At 44.6% G+C, this 11,899-nt stretch overlaps 1 protein-coding gene across 1 annotated transcript in view; it reads left to right on the top strand.

The window, feature by feature from the left end:
• The window catches only part of LOC112611850 (zinc finger protein 136), a 520,810-nt gene that overhangs the window by 229,820 nt on the left and 279,091 nt on the right, over nt 1-11,899 (top strand). The gene's annotated exons all lie outside the window — the stretch shown is intronic.

Below are 11,899 nucleotides of genomic sequence, written 5' to 3' on the forward strand. Positions count from 1 at the left end.
CCGTAAAAAAAAAAAAAAAAAAAAAAAAAAATGTAAGCAATGTGGAAAGCCTTCAGATCAGCCTCACACCTTCAAATCCATGGAAGGACTCACACTCAAGAGAAACCCTATGAATGTAAACAGTATGGGAAAGCATTCAGACCTGACAAGATTCTTTGAATACAGATAATGAATGTAAACAATTAACTGTTTATAATAACTGTATACTAACAAATGTTACTCCTTTTAAATAATTAAGAAGCTATAATACCCCATTGGTGTCATGTATTAGATCAACCTTATACTGTTAAATTGTTATTACTTGGACATTGTGAGTCAGTATAACCATGTGGATAAAATGCCAGGCATCTTTTTTTTTTTGGAAATTTCACCTTTCATACTTAGGTACTTACATTTTTATCTAACCCTAATCAATCTTTCCTACTTTCTTTCTTTCTTCTTTTTTTTTTTTTCCCAGAAAGAATCTCACTCTGTCGCCCGGGCTGGAGTGCAGTGGCATGATCTCAGGTTGCTGCAACCTCTGCCTCCAGGGTTCAAGCGATTCTCCTGCATCAGTCTCCTGAGTAGCTAGGACTACAGGCATGCGCCACCATGCCAGGCTGATTTTTTGTATTTTTTATTAGAGATGGGGTTTCACCATATTGGTCTGGTCGGTCTCGAACTCCAGACCTCATGGTTTGCCCCGCCTCGGCCTCCCAAAATGCTGGGATTACAGACATGAGCCATCGGGCCCAGCTGCAACCCTATTTTTCATTCAGTCATAATACCAATAGTTATCTCACGTACCTCTGAGTGCCGCCTTCTCCAAAACCAGCAGTGCCATACCTGCTGTCAGCAAGGATGTAATATACCATAGTGATAAAGATGACCAAAAGCCATAAATGATTGTGAGATGTATGAGAATTACAAGTCACATTAGTAAGAAGAGAAAAATTTTGGTCATGTTTATGATTTGAAATATGTTTTCCTTTGTCACATTTAGAAATATAGTTACAAAATGCCCTTGTTTTTGTCCTGATTCATAATGGTCACTGAGGAGCATCGTCTCATACGCCTGGTATATGACGTGTCTCTCCAACAGTAAAAGACTTAGCCTTGGCTGGGCATGGTGGCTCACGCCTGTAATCCCAGCACTTTGGGAAGCTGAGGTCAGAAGTTCGAGACCATTCTGACCAATATGATCAAACCCCATCTCTACTAAAAATACAAGAATTAGCAGGGCGTGGTGGCATGCTCCTGTAATCCTAGCTGTTCAGGAGGCTGACACAGGAGAATCGCTTGAATATAGGAGGCAGAGGTTGCAGTGAGCTGAGGTCGCACCATTGTACTCCAGCCTCGGCAGCAACAGTGAAACTCCATCTCAAAAATAACACAAAAAATGACTTGGCATTAGGGCCAGGTGAGATGGCTCACGCCTGTAATCCCAGCACTTTGGGAGGCTAAGGCAGGTGGATCACTAGGTCAGGAGATTGAGACCACTCTGGCTAACACGGTGAAACCCCATCTCTCCTAAAAAATACAAAAAATTAGCCGGGTGTGGTGGCAGGCGCCTGTAGTCCCAGCTACTCGGGAGGCTGAGGCGGGAGAATGGTGTGAACATGGGTGGTGGAGCTTGCAGTGAGCCGAGATTGCACCACTGCACTCCAGCCTGGGTGACAGAGCAAGAGCAAGACTCTGTCTCAAAAAAAAAAAAAAAGACTTGACCTTGTGGTGAGGTGATGTCATCTGTAGACTCCTGGACCCGTTTTTGCCTTACTTATTCTCTAAAGACTAAAATATTTCCTAAAATGTATGGGCACTGTTTACCAGAAAGTACCTTAGTTAAAACATATAAATTGGTTTATGCCTTATAAAGCTACATTTTTTCAAATTGCTTTACTGAGTCATAGGAGGCTAAAAATTTGTGTAAATTGTCTAAATACAAGCCTGTCTTTCTCTGATAATGTGCTGTCGATGCTAACTTGTCAACAGCCTGCTTATGTCAGCAGTGTAAAGTTAACAGCAACATGGAAAAGTTTCTTTTATATATTATGCAATGGCATAGACCAATTCAGTCACTTCCTTTAAGGTGCCAATGAAGCTGCTCTTCAGAAACACTTATTTAAAACTGCCTAAGTTCAAAATCCAGGCACCACAGGATGCAGCATCAATCACTGACCAAACCCTGTCTGTGTGTGGAGATGACATACCCAGTCCCAGATAATGTATCCACATCAGTGAAGGGTGGAATCATTGATTGTCAGATCACACAAAGTAACTCAGAGCAGGGAAGACAGGGCAGTGAAAACTGGCCAGGCATGGTGGCTCACACCTGTAATCCCAGCACTTTGCTAGTCCAAAGCGGGTGGATCACTTGAGATCAGGAGTTCAAGACAAGCCTGGCTAACATGGTGAAACCCTGTCTCTACTAAAAATACAAAAATTAGCTGGGCATCGTGGTGTGTGCCTGTCATCCCAGCTAATAAGGATGCTGAGGCAGGAGAATGGCTTGAGCCTGGAGACAGAGATAACAGTGAACTGAGATCACACCTTTGCACTCTCCAGCCTAGTCGACGCAGCGAGACTCCATCTCATAAAAAAAAAAACAAAAAAGAGTTGGATGCACCTGAATCCAACCCCTGTCTCATCCTTCTCCCTTGAAGGCCAAATACACCCTGATACTTTTCACCAAAGAGTAGAAACAACACAATTCACTTGATCCCAAATGTGACTTTCCACAGGATGCAAGCACAGTGTTGGAATGGCCAATGACAGTGACAATGAAAGTGCAGGGTGAGGGTGATGAACAGGACACAGTGGAGAGCCTGACATTGGCCTGGATATGGGGGTGTCTTGATGCTTCACAAAGAGCCCAAGGAGCACCCCAAAGAGGACACTGGAGCACAGTCCCAAAGGATCTTCATATGCCAGGAAGACCACTAATTTTGGAAGTCAGCGACATTGGTGCCTGTTTGAGTCCTGATGCTTCATCTATAACATGCTTTTCTGCATCTGGTTAGACAAGGAGATCTGAAAAAAAAATTTTTTTTTCTTTTTTTCTTTTTTTTTTTTTTTAGAGGGAGTCTCGCTCTGTCGCCTGGGCTGGAGTGCAGTGGCCAGATCTCAGCTCACTGCAAGCTCTGCCTCCCGGGTTTATGCCATTCTCCTGCCTCAGCCTCCCGAGTAGCTGGGACTACAGGCACCCGCCACCTCGCCCGGCTAGTTTTTTGTATTTTTTAGTAGAGACGGGGTTTCACCGTGTTAGCCAGGATGGTCTCGATCTCCTGACCTCGTGATCCACCCATCTCGGCCTCCCAAAGTGCTGGGATTACAGGCTTGAGCCACCGCGCCCGGCCGGAAATCTGGAATTTTTGTTTCAGCATTTAGAAATAAGTTATTTAAGCAATCCTCAGACTCGTAGTTTATGCTGAAACTACCTTCAGACACACAGCTACAGATGGGGAATCTAATGAGTATTTCCAAGGCTACACTCCGTAGGAAAAACTCTTCATGAAGTCAGTGGGACCCTGTCATGGGAGAGTTTTAAGACCCACAATCAAAAAGGTGGGGAAACTAAATTAGAGTGGAAGGAGGGCAGGAGAAGGTCAAGGACTTTCCTGGAGACCTAACACACCCAACATTATTACCCTGGATGAAAACCAATACATATCCTAACACTACATACTCTCTTCAATGTTTAACCGACAAAATGAAATGTATTCAAAGCTAAACTTCCAGAATTCTGCTTTACACTATTAATAATGTTTTAATATCCCTCAATGTGTTGATACTAGGGCATTATTAAATACGAATACCATTTTCTGGTTATATATGAAAAATATCTTGATTTCTGAGATACGAAAACGCTCATTTTTAGATATGTATGTTCTTGCACTTTTTTTTTTTATAAAATAAGGTGAAAAGACAGGAAAAATGTTTTCAGATCATAGAACTTGGATTAAGTCATACAAATTTATTTAACATTTATATATGGGAGCCTTCAGAATGAAGACCCACCCAACAGTAAGACAAAAAAGCTTATATACCATTCTGAGGCCAGGAAAGAATGCAGATGTGGCTGGCCAAAAAATCCCGGATTTGGTGGGTAAGTCAGGTTTAATGGCAAGACAGATTAGGGAAGAGGAAGGGAAGAAGCTTGCCTTCTGTGTTGCTAAGGAGTCCTTGTTATGTAGATGAAGGCTCCCTCAGAGAGAGTAGGTGGGAAATGCTGCTTTTCAGACTTTTATTTAGAATTTTAAGTAATAGGGACAGGATTATGCTATGTTGCCCAGGCTGTTCTCTAATTCTTTTTCTCAAGCAGTCCTCCCAGCTCAGTCTCCAAAAGTGCTAGGATTACAAGCATGAGCCACCATGCCCAGGGAGTTTCGTGGGAATTTTTTTTTTTTTTTTTGAGACCGTGTCTCGCTGAAGTTAATATGTCAGCATACTAACACATTAACTGCAGAGCTGTGTCCCAGTCCCAAAGTGCCCCTTTCTAATAATTCTGCATATTGGTATCAAATGTTGGGCTAAGTGTCAGATAATGCTCTCCAATAATCTGAAGACCAACAAATGTCTGGATTTCTTTTTTCTTTTTTGTTTTTTAAGAGACATAGTCTGGTTCTGTTTCCCAGGCTGGAGTGCAGTGGTGGGATCATAGCTCACTGCAGAAACTCCTGGGCTCAAGGGATTCTCCTGCCTCAGCCTCCCAAGCAGCTGGGAATAAAGGCACATGCCACCATGCTGACTGTTTTTAAATTTTTTGTACAGATGGAGTCTCACTCTATTGCCCAGGCTGTTCTTGAATGCCCAGGCTCAAGTGATCCCCCAATCTTAGCCTCCGAAAGTGCTGAGATTACAGTCATGAACCAATGCACCCCGCCCTGAAAAGGAAATATTTCGAAGGGAAATTCAAAGGGAAAATATCTAATGTTCAAGTTGTTACCTATAGAGCAGTTAACAGGAACTATCATTTAGGGTCTAAGGGGTTCTAGGACACTAGGTATGAAGCAAATATGAGGAACGTCAGAGAACAAGCTGACCCAATGATTAATGCTGGAGGTGCTGCAAGCTTGGTTAAAGTTTTCCTCCTCCCTTCCTCCGTGATGAATCTGATAAAGTTTAAAGGGATGGTTTTACCAGGGCCTTTCCATTGACTGCAAGGAGGCCATCTCTCCTGGTAAATCCTCAATAGTCCAAGCCTCTTAAGTGGCTAGAATGATCCAGTCCATAAGGAAATGTCACCACCTGCTGTGTTTTGCACTTAGATCATCAAACGGGGTCAGCGTTTCCCCAGGGAGTTTGGTAGGATTTTTATTTTATTTTGTTTGTTTGTTTTGAGACAGTGCCTGGCTGAAGTGCAGTACCCATTTACAGGTCACAGCAGCCTCAAACTTTGGGGCTCAAGTGACCGTCCTGTCTCAGCCTCCTGAGTAGCTGAGACTGTAGGTACACACACTTCTCCTGGGTAATTTTAAAAATTTCATGGAGATGGGAGGGTCCCACTTCACTGCTCAGGGTGGTCTCCAACCTGTGGCTTCAAGTGATCCTCCCACTTTGGCCTCCCAAAATGTTGGGTTTACAGGCATGATCCACAGCACTGGGCCTCCCAGGCTGTTGTCGAAAGGTCTTCGCAATCTCTTCTGCAGCAGTCTGTTCCCTGACAGTGAGAGTCTCATCCTTTGACCCCATTTTGCAGCAGTAGTTGAGTGTTCACTTTTCTTTCCATAAGGGGGCGAGCTTGCCAGTGACCCTCATCCCCCCCCCCATAGATGACTTCTTTGTCATCAGAGCCTTCCTTTTCATAAATTCCCACGGAATCCAAGTTTTCACGTTCCAATCGGGCTTAGTTATGATAGCTACTGGCCCACACCAGCTGCCACAGCACCCCCGTCCCATGGAAACCGCCCAACTCTCTCCTCCCCGAATGTGCTGTCCCGAGAGCCCCCATCTCTGCTCTCCCGGGCTCTGGGCCTTAGAGCCGCGCTGCTGCAGATCCCAGTTCCCGGGGCTGCTCCCTCCACCTATCCACATCCATCTCCAGCTTTCCACCCTCTCTCCGACCAGCCTGGCCTGGAGGTGCTGCAGTGTCATTGAACGTAGGTCCCTGAGCTGCCACCTCCACCACGATCTGGAAATCTTTTAAATGCACTTAAGTTATCTTAGAATTTTCCTCCCCCACTTTATACATAAATATAGGAGGAGAGCAGGGACTGTGCTGGTGTCTTATTCACACAATGGGATTGAGGATGTTTGTGTCATGGAACTGATCAACGGGGTGAGAAGTAGCTGAATAACCTGCAGGGGGCAGCAGAGCCCGAGGTCGGTGACTCCACACTGAGGCCAGTCTGGAGCCTGCCAAGGGAGGGAAAGGGAGCTCCAGGGGGCTTCCGGGCAACCCTCCCTCTCCTACTGGTGGCCTCCAGCTGTTGAAAGCAGCTCCAGAAGGAGTGTGGATTCCAAGAAGCTGAAGAGCCCTGGAAAGCATAACACCAACATGCACACGTATGTGTGGGAGTTCTGTCCTTTCTAGTGTTGTACCTCTGAAGCCTGGGGTTGTCTTCTGGGCAGTGTTTGGGGTTTGACATGCATGGGGCCTCTGGGGTCCGATTTGTAAGATACAGTGAATTTCTTTGAGTTTTTCTCTAAAGATTTAGCCTGCTAACTTCCTTGTCTTTTGTTTTCAAACTCAACTTTCCTGTTCCTCCTTGCTCCTAGTTACCTTGAAACAGCCTACCCCCTTCTCATCAACTCTAATCAGTAACTCACATCTGTTCCCTTGGGTACCTGTACCCATTGTTCCCCTGAAACTGCACATCTCACACGCTCCACCTCTGTACCTCATGTCCCCCTCCCCTTCTATATTTAGAAAAATATATACAAGTAGCCCAAGTAGCCAATCGGGTCAGCTCAGATTGTGCCGTCCAACCCCAGCCCGTGAAGGAGTGACACAGAGATAGGGACTTCATTAAGGATAAAAACCTGCTGGTCTCCTTTGTTCTCTGTGCTCTTGTGATCTTGATTGATGCAAGTGGCACCGTTCTGCGGTAGTAAATTGCCTTGCTGAGAGAATTAAACTTTTGCCTGAGTGCTGGTTTTATTTCACGGCACCGAGCATTTATTCCGGGAGCATTTTATATCCAGCAATTCTGGGGGATCGTCCGGGATCCCCATTCTCCTTTTGGAAGGGTTCCTCGGTCACCCTACCCTGGGGAGATGCGTCCCACTGCCCCATTGCGGTTGGCCTCAGGGACAGGAGATCGAGACCCACCCATTTTGACGAATAAACCCGGACTGTCAGCAACGCGGGGAAGAGAGGCTTGCGACACCGCGGGGACCAGGTAAACTCTGTGCACACACCAAGGTAGGAAACATCGGCAACAAAGTAATTCTTTGGTAGTCGGAGGGGTGTGGCAGGGCATTCTGGGGGTTGAAAGTGCATGAATGGTAACAAGCACTACTGCTGTGCGGAGTGAGTGGGTCCAATCTGCGGTTCTGTGTTCACCTCACACGGCTTAGGGCAGCCCTTCGGGGTTCCTGTCACAGGTTTATACTGACCTGCCATCAATGCTAAGAGGAATCTGAAACAAACCTGCGAGGGAAGCAGCCAGAGTGGATGAAGCGAAAGAAGAGTGCAACGAACCTCCAGCAGGTGGAGCTAAAGGATAGTCGAATTGAGCCTTAGCAACATTTCCAGTGAAGGATAGGCAAAAGACCCCCTAATATGAGGGGTTGAGCCACAAGGAACCCCCCAAATAGGCAAGAGATCCCTAATATGAGGGGTTGAGCCACAGCAAGCCCCCCAGGCAAGAGATTCCTATTACGAGGGATTGAGCCTAGCCAGGACCCAGTATAGGAAATATTACAAGCAAAAAATATAAAGTTAGCAACAAAGATATCCCCAATAGTCCCCTAGACCTCATGTTAAAATATTAGAAAGATAATGAAAAGGCTAAACATAAGAAAAAGCAATTAATGATAAAATATTGCTGTTCCTTTTAGACTCAAGAACTAATCCTTGAACCCTTAGTTTTCTGGCCAGAATTTGAGTCAAATGAGGGATGGATTTGTGAACTTCTAATAGAAAATGTTACTAGTAGAAGACCTGCCTCCCAAGAAGAAATAGATTATGCCCTATGTTAGTGGCAAGGAGTTGTCCTTTCCCCTCCTCCAAGGATTGAAAGAAGCAAGTCAAAAACTAATCTTTGGAGGAAAATTAGTTATACATGTGCCCTATTAAGATAGAACCATCTTGAATGAAAAAGACAGTGAAGGAAGGGGCTCAGGGGTTCCTAGCAAAAAGAACAATACGCAAGATCCCCTAGACCATTCCTCACCTAATATACCCAACCCTTCCCCTCAGGCATTGCCCCATAAGTCTGTTCTTCCCCAGCCTACGTCCCTCTCCCCTAAATAACTCCAAGCTCCTAATTCACCAGATGGCTTTTGCCAGGCTAGCAACATGAAGGATCTGCCGCAACATGTTGTTAGCATTGTCTGACCCATAGTGCACCCCTGTGGCAGGCAAAGCCCATACTCCTGCCCACTGGCTGGTCCACGGTCCCGGCACTGTATTGACGGCGGCTCTGCATGACATGCGAGCCAGGCCCCAGCCTATGCCCCATGCAAACTACATTATAGGATATCTGCCTTACTTTTGCCAAGGTCGAGTAATACGGGGCTTCAGCCATGGCTCCAAGCAGCCTGGCATCCCCGCAGCTAAGTTTCCTAAGCAAGAAGTAGATAATCTTTCAGCTGATATATCCACTAGCATTTATTATAGTCAGGCCAGTGTTAAAAGTGAAAATATCCACCAGAAAAGAACTTTGATTCCTTAAAGTCAGTTATATTAAAATGTACCACCAAAAAAGAATTGCATGTGTATAAATATGAAGCTATTCTGTTGAAAATGATAGTTTAACATTACTAGTAATTCGCTTAACCTAACAAGTTTCTTAAAGGAAGATCCAAATCTAAAAAGGAAGCACACATGTTTAGATTTAACTGATTACCATGCAAACATCTGGCCAAACTTAAGAGAAACCCCCTTCAAAAATGATTAAAGAAAAAAGGATTCAACAGATGTTCAATAATTAACAGAGAAGTCCCTAGAGAAATAAAATTTTTAAAATTGTTTAATAATTGGTTGACCCAAATCTGTAAGCTGTTTGCACTTAGTCAAGCTTTAAAGTACCTGCAAAGGAACCATCTATTCTAATCTACACTGATTCTAAATACGCCTTTATGGTGGTTCATACATTTAGAAAATTTCAGACAATTAATAATAAAGGTCAAAGCCTTATTCATGAAGAGTTAATCACCCAAGTGTTAAATAACCTTCAGTTACCAGAAAAAAATCCACTGCCAACATTCCTACATACTTGGTTTATCTTCCACTTTCTCTTCCCTCAAAACTCACAATTTTCCAGTGCAGGTGCCTCCCCTAGAGTTCCCAGTACATCAACACCAGCCCGAGGAGCCGGCCTAGTACTTCCCACCATTGAAACTGCAGTCCGGACAGCAGAGAAAGGATAGACCCATCACACCCGAGTCAAGAAAGCACCGCCACCCCCAAAATTGTAGGCCATTATTGGAAACCCCCTCAAACTAAAGCTAAGAAAAATTTAACTCTCTTCCATCTATTCTATTACTCTTTCTTCTTTTCCCCTTGTAATGCTGACCACCTTGTCATTAATGTAACTCAATCAAACTCACCCCAAGTTATCACGTTTAATGCTATGTCTAGTCATACCCTGTAAAGATCTCCAAAGTCAAAGACAAGTCTCAGCCTCAGAAAAGTATCTCTGTCCCTTTAAGGTGAAAGGCTCCCCCTACCAAGACCCTTTTTTTTTTTTCTTTTTTTTTTTCTTTTGAGACGGAGTCTTACTCTGTCGCCCAGGCTGGAGTGCAGTGGCCAGATCTCAGCTCACTGCAAGCTCCGCCTCCTGGGTTTACGCCTTTCTCCTGCCTCAGCCTCCGGAGTAGCTGGGACTACAGGCGCCCACCACCTCGCCCGGCTAGTTTTTTGTATTTTTTAGTAGAGACGGGGTTTCACCGTGTTCGCCAGGATGGTCTCAATCTCCTGACCTTGTGATCCGCCTGTCTCGGCCTCCCAAAGTGCTGGGATTACAGGCTTGAGCCACCGCGCCCGGCCCCAAGACTCTTATTCCTTAACAAATATAAGAAAACAAGTCTGTCATAGCTAGAATGATGTCCTATGGACAACCAAATATCAAGGCTAGACCTCATCAGCAAGTGGCTGTATATCCTAAAAACCATACATTCATTTCACTAAAAAAGCACCTCCCCCAATTGCCAGTATAATCAATGTAATCCCATACAAATTTCTGCCTCTACTGACCCTAAACCTACTTTAAGTTCCTTCTATAGCATAGGAGCCAACTGGCCAGCACAGACCTCATAAGGTCTTCCGAAGTGCGTTTTATTAATTTTTCATTCTCTTTACCCCCTTCCTTCTCTTCTCCTTCTAAGCTTTCTTTTAATCAGACTGCCACCTCTTTTCTACCTAATGATAATACTAAAGTAAATATTGTAGAAGTAAAAGATTTAAGACAAACCCTAGCAATTAAAACAGGATATCAAGATGTAAATGCCTGGTTGGAATGGATTCAATATTCTGTCTGCACACTGAACAAAAGCAATTGTTATGCTTGGACGCATGGCAGACCAGAGGCCCGGATTGTTTCCTTTCCACTAGGATAGCCCTTCAGTTGACCAGGCATAGGCTGTATGGTAGCTCTTTTCCAAAATTCCACAGCCTGGGGCAACAAAGCATGCCAAGCTCTCTCTCTGCTATATCCTGAAGTCCAACAACCTGCAGGTCAGCCCCCAAAGGCCATTCAGTGTCCGTCCCTCAACGTCAATTTCACCTCGTGTCTCTCACGACAAAAGGAGAATTTAGCATTCCTTAGAAGTTTAACAAGATGCAATAAGCTTAAGCCCTTCCAAAAACTTACCCATCAGTCTGCCCTTAGTCATCCTCAAGCAGATGTATGGTGGTATTGTAGTGGACCTTTACTGGACACTCTGCCAAGTAACTGGAGCGGCACTGGCCCTCTTGTCCAACTGGTGATCCCTTTCACCCTGGCATTTCATCAACTATAAGAGGAAAAACCACAACACCGAAAAATAAAATAAGCCCCTTATAAGTCTTTTGAATCTCAAGTTTACATAAAGGCCATTAGAGTCCCACGGGCAGTTGCCTAACAAGTTCAAAACCTGAGACCAAATAACTGCAAGATTTAAATCCATATTTCCATGAATAACTATTAATAAAAAGGTAGCTTAGATAAATTACATCTATTATAATCAGCAGCAGTTTATGAATTACACCAAGGATGCTATCAAAAGAATAGCTGACCAATGAAGGCCTACTAGCCAAATAGCTTAAGAAAACAGAATGGCTCGGCCAGGCGCAGTGGCTCATACCTGTAATCCCAGCACTTTGGGAGGCCAAGGTGGGCGGATCACGAGGTCAAGAGATCGAAACCATCCTGGCTAACATGGTGAAACCTCGTCTCTACCAAAAAATACAAAAAAATTAGGCGGGCGTGGTGGTGGGCCCCTGTAGTCCCAGCTACTAGGGAGGCTGAGGCAGGAGAATGGCGTGAACCCAGGAGGCGGAGCTTGCAGTAAGCTGAGATCGCACCACTGCACTCCAGCCTGGGCAACAGAGCGAGACAGTGTCTCAAAAAACAAAAAACAAACAAACAAACAAACAAAAAACCCAGAATGACTCTAGACATGTTATTAGCCGAAAAAGGTGGAGTTTGTGTTATGATTAAAACCCAATGTTGTACCTTCATCCCAAACAACACTGCCCCCCAGTGCAAGCATAACAAAGGCCTTGTAAGGACTTACCACTTTATCCAAAGAATTAGCTAAAAATTCTGGAGTCAAT

The sequence above is a fragment of the Theropithecus gelada genome, chromosome 19 (assembly GCF_003255815.1).
Source record: "Theropithecus gelada isolate Dixy chromosome 19, Tgel_1.0, whole genome shotgun sequence".
NCBI lineage: Eukaryota > Metazoa > Chordata > Mammalia > Primates > Cercopithecidae > Theropithecus > Theropithecus gelada.